We start from the raw sequence: 5,700 nt of genomic DNA, 5'->3' as shown, positions 1-5,700 counted from the left end.
ATTAAATAAAATATGTTTAAAATTTGACGTACTTATTCACAGTTGTGTGTATTCTTTTTTTCTTCAACTAAGATCATAAATGTTTTTAACAATACACATAATCTGATTTTAGACGCTTTGATATTAAATAAAATCAATCTGCCGAGAAAAAAAGTCCTTAATTGATGTGATATTAATAATTTGAATATTTAATTACATATTTTAAAATTAAAAAAAATCTAATTCAAATAACCTTTTACATTACGATGAACATTCATTTTTCCCCATTTGTTCAACATCATCATTGTTTTTTTCTCTTTGACTAGTTTTGAAATTGCAACTAGGGTTTACCTCATTATGCCCCCTCTCTTTATATGCTCCCACATATATGCAACATTCAAGTGTTATTTTTTGATAACATGCATACACTCTACATACAATAATATTCACTCTTATCGCTTAGACTATTTGGCGATAGTTTAAGCATTATTTCTATATACCGAAAAAAGGTGGTCCATGTAAAGTATATGTCTGACTTGGAAAGAGAAGCGGTGTAGGAATTAGGATGATAAGGTGTAGGATGATAAGCTTGCCTTCTTTTTGGAGTTTTCTTCCCCAATTTCAAAACTTTGAATTTTCAAGAGTTGCTTCAGTTGTTGAGTTTTGGTTTTATTTCACTTGTTTGCCTATTTTCAGTATAGATTTTCACTTTTACGGTGGTTGATCAGTTCATCAAATCAGCCAAAATGATGTCGGTTTCGGTTCCTTCGAGTTTCAGAGAGTTAACTCAAGAACCAAATCCAAACCCTAACCCTACTGCTAATCCAACGAAGAAGAGAGACGAAATTTGCCGGGGACACCAGGCAAGTCTATTATCAAATTTAATGTTGTTTTTACAACTGTTTTCTTCCTGATGGGGGGTTTTAATTTTGTTTTTGAAGTTGAAATGATCAGATCCTGAAGCTGAAGTTATTGCTTTATCTCCAAAGTCTCTAATGGCGACCAAAAGATTCCTGTGTGAAATCTGCAACAAGGGTTTCCAAAGGGACCAGAACTTACAACTCCATAGGAGAGGACAAAATCTGCCATGGAAGCTCAAGCAAAGAACCAACAAAGAAGTTAGAAAGAAAGTTTACATCTGTTCAGTCTGATTGGAAAGCTCATAGCAAGATTTGTGGCACTCGAGAGTGTCGATGTGATTGCGGAATCCTCTTTTCCAGGTAATATATATGTTATACCTCCTAACACCTATTTACCGGAACAATTTGCTCTCCATCAATCAACACCTCCAAATAAAATTTTCAAAAAATGCTAGCTCTCCACACCCAAAACCTCCAAATAAACCCATTTAATTACAAGAAACTGCTGGCTCTCTACCTCCAAATAGAACCCTATATTTAGTATGTTAACCTATGAGTGATCATAATAATACCATCAGTCAGAGCCATTATAAATATCTCTCACAATTAAGAAGGATTTCTCTTTTTTCCTTCCTCTCACTCAAACAAAGAACGATCTTTTTCCCTATGCTATCTTTCCTTTCCTTTCTCTCGGAGAGAACTATTGGCTAACAGCGGTCCTTATGTCAGCTGCCACCGAAAGAAGTGAACCGCCAAAGATTGATTAAACTCGTTCCCATCTAGGGATTCAAATCGCAATCGCGGTACGGTCGTTTTTTTCGGAGAGCACCGCTACTGCTATATCACGGGTATAGCGGGTGTTATTGCGATGATTGCAAGCGTCGCGGTCAAATAATAGCATTTTAGGAGGGCACCGCTACCTTTATATCACAGGAGCTATTACGGGCGCGAACCGCTATTTAAATCCCCGATCCCATCAACCATATATATAATTGCTAACATATTTAACATAAGAATTTAAGGTTTGTTTGGTTCATTTTTGTCCATGCAGGAAGGATAGTTTCGTCACTCATAGAGCTTTCTGCGATGCATTAGCTGAGGAAAGGGCAAGATTTAGAAATGATTTGACAAATATTGGGGCCAATAACTATGAATTATCAGGCTTTAAGCCTGAGTTTGCTTCTGGTTTAGATTATCTGGATTCCAATAGGCAAAAGCCAATTGGTATTCAATGCAATGCGAATGTTTTCTTAGCACGAAAACCTACAAGCTTACCTGAAATGGTTGCACCAATGAGCATTTTTGGTTCATTTCCACAAACACAATGGCTCAGCCAGCAGTATCCACAAGCACCATTACAACGAGGACCGAAAGAAGAACCGAACAAGAGAGATTTGTCGGAATCCATAACGTCTTTGTATTCTAATAATACTCAGAACTGTCTCCGACAAAGCCACACTCACATGTCAGCCACTGCTCTCCTGCAAAAAGCAGCTCAAATGGGATCTACCAGAAGCAACAGTGGGCTATTTGGGTTAATCATCTCATCCCCTTCAGCAATCTCGAGCCCTAATGGTGACCACAACAAGTTAGTGAGTTCATTGTCTTCAACTCAAGCAACATTAGGAGATTTAAACTCGAGCTCAAAGCTGAAGACAAATGCAAATGAAGTCGAACCAAGCTTAACAAGGGACTTTCTTGGTGTGGGAAATGAATCCAGGAGATGATTGTTCTTCCAGCCAGAGCTTGCCGAGTTTGCTTCAATGGGTTCAGTTCAGCCATGGAGTTGATTGACAACACTTAAAGAGCTTTGTGGGACAAGAGAGCTAGTTCAAAGGTGGTTAATTGAGCTGCAGCCTCTATGCTGGCTTAACGAAGGGAAAATGAAGCAGAAGTGAGTCAACTCGGGAGTCTTGTGATCAATGGGACAACTCGACTGCGTGGTGAAAGGGACCGCAGGGAAAGAGACAATGCAATGTTCGGGCCCTCCATGCAACGTAGAGTTTTTGGCTTTCACCTTCTTCTTTTTATTATTTTTATATTTATAATTATTTTGTTGAGAACTTTTAGTAATTTTTGTTTTCAATCTGCACCGTGTCTCCCACTTTGATATATATATATATATATATATATATATATATATATTTACTTATTTTAAAATTTTAATATAATAAATTCAAAATTAAGAAAAGTATATTTACTATATAAGTGTTTAAATTACACGTTATTTTTCTATGTTTATTTAATTAAATTCTACTTCACATTGCAATCGTAGTACCAAAAGTTAAAAGTTGAGATCTTACTTAGAGAAGGAAAAAAAACACACACACTTTACTCATCATTAAAAAGCTCCCAAATAATCTTTTGTGTACTCATCATTTTGTCACATTCGTGGAAATAAAGAGATCACTATCAACTTTATTTTACTTTTTTAAAAAGGAAAGGAAAAGAAAAGATAAAACAACAAATATGTTAATTATTATCTTGTATTTATTTATTTTTAATACAATGGTTTAATATGAAAAAAAAAACAAAGCAATATCTAAACTATTTCCTAATTTATACAATTTTAGGTACTCTAAAATATTTCTAGAGAAAGATGATATTTTTTTAGGTATGACATAAAAAATAATTTTAATATTTAATTAAATAATTATTTTATTTTTAGAGTATTTTAATTTTAACGTTTCAATACACCTTAATATTTAATTAAATAATTATCTTGATCTTTATTTTGTTTAGAGCATTTTTCACATTATACCTTCTTTTTATGGTGTAATGACACCTGTCGACATCTTTTTTTTTTTAATTAGTAGTATCAATTTACAATCAACACAAACTAAATCGGATTAATTATAATAATGGCAACAAGGTGCATGTGAATGATTTAACCCCAATCATTCAATTACAAAATTTAATGCGAGTTTGAATGTGTTAATAATGCAAGTGGTAAATCAACCAGTGTAAGTGTTTGGACTCTTTCATTTTTTTCCATCAAATACATATTCAAACATGATTACAAGGGTACAATGTTATAAATATAAAAAAAAAACTCGAAAAATGTAAAAAAGTACTCAAATCAGACATACATCCAAATAATATTTTATCATTAAAAATATATAAAGTATCTGTGACCAAAGCAGATACGTAGAATATAAATTTTTCATCTTAATATTTAAAATATTGATGATGATGTCACGTTCGATGAGCACGAATGAACACCGTTAATGATGAACATTATTAAGTTGACATATAAAACATATTACCAATCAAGCTACCTACCGTTAAATATTAACCGAGTAGATAACTTAGCAGTTAATAAAAATTTATATAATTACACATTTAGTCTTCATTATTTACACATTCTATTAATTTGGTCCTAACATTTATTTAATTCAATAAATTTAATCCTCAATCCGATGGTGACATGTTTTTTGTGTGATTGGATGTTTTTTAATATTTTTATTTAATAAAATTTTCATCCAATCAAATGGTGTCACATGTCACCAATTGAATAAATGAAAAATAAATTAAATCAATAACCGTTTGCTAGTAGGGTTTGAACCTGAGACGCAAGCCGAAAAACTAAGCACTCTAACCACTAAACTAAACCACTAAATTTGTTTAGTATACAAAACATAATATATATAATTTATAATATAATTAATAGTAATAAATAACCTTATAAGAATTCAAACATGAAACAATTGAATAGTATGAAAATATAAAAAATATATAAACAAATATTATAATTGATTAATAAATGAATATGTTTTATTTATATTTTAAATCACATTTAATGCAAAAATTAAAATAAAAGTGAATTTATATGTTATAATTGAAATTTATCATTTCACATATTTTAAATTAATAAATTGTCTTCATTATTTTAATTTTATTGAACTGAAATGTATCATATCTTATATTTTAAAATATTATAACGTCAATCGAATTCTAATCTTGTTTAACAACTCTATATTAAAATAAACTAATTAAATAAAATCATGTTTCTCCTAAAATTTTCTTCAAATATATAATGAATAAATAATAAAATATAAAATTCTTACTCTATCCCTGATATAAACATGTCAATACACAAGTTAAAATGCTTACTACGTAAAGCCTTCAACTATCAGGAAAATTCTAAGTCAACGAAGCTCTTCGTTATATTTCAGTTATAATATATTAAAATTATTTTTATTTTTCATTAAAATGATTTAAAATATAAATAAAATACATTCACACATTAATTAGTTATAATATTTGTGTGTATATATATATATATCATATTATCATATTATTCAATTATTCCATTTTGAAGTTCTTATTATGTCATTTTTCCTTTTTTTATTGCCATTATATATATATATATATATATATATTATGCCATAATAGGTTTGTCATTTGAATGGTGCAACTCATTGGTTGGGGTGTTTACTTTCTCTTTTCACGTCTTGGGTTCAAACCCCACCAATAGTCGTTATTGATTCAATTTATTTTCTATTCATTCAATTGGTGATACATGTCACCATTTTATTGGATAAAAAATTTATTAAATTAAATAAAAATATTAAGAAAAAATCCAATCAGATAATGACACATGTCACCGTCTGATTAAGGATTAAATTTATTGAATTAATTAAAAGTTAGGACCAAATTAATAGAATGTGTAAGTAATGAGAACTAAATGTGTAATTATATAAATTTTATGAACTGCCACATCATATCCTTCGTTAATTTTTAACGACAGGTGGCTTGATTGACCAGATTTAAATAGCTAGGTGACCCGATTAATAAAATTGAAAAATCAGTGGTTAAAGTAAAATGGGTAAATAGCTATGTGGTCAATAGTATAGTTTAC

At 30.5% G+C, this 5,700-nt stretch overlaps 1 pseudogene; it reads left to right on the top strand.

Annotated features, from left to right (window-relative positions):
• Positions 1 to 646: 646 nt before the first annotated feature.
• LOC120142146 lies at positions 647 to 2,837 on the top strand (annotated as a pseudogene).
• The last annotated feature ends 2,863 nt before the right edge of the window (positions 2,838 to 5,700 follow it).

Source organism: Hibiscus syriacus, unplaced genomic scaffold, assembly GCF_006381635.1.
Source record: "Hibiscus syriacus cultivar Baekdansim isolate YM2019G1 unplaced genomic scaffold, ASM638163v2 tig00110819_pilon, whole genome shotgun sequence".
NCBI lineage: Eukaryota > Viridiplantae > Streptophyta > Magnoliopsida > Malvales > Malvaceae > Hibiscus > Hibiscus syriacus.
This window is presented reverse-complemented; position numbering and strand designations above follow the sequence as displayed.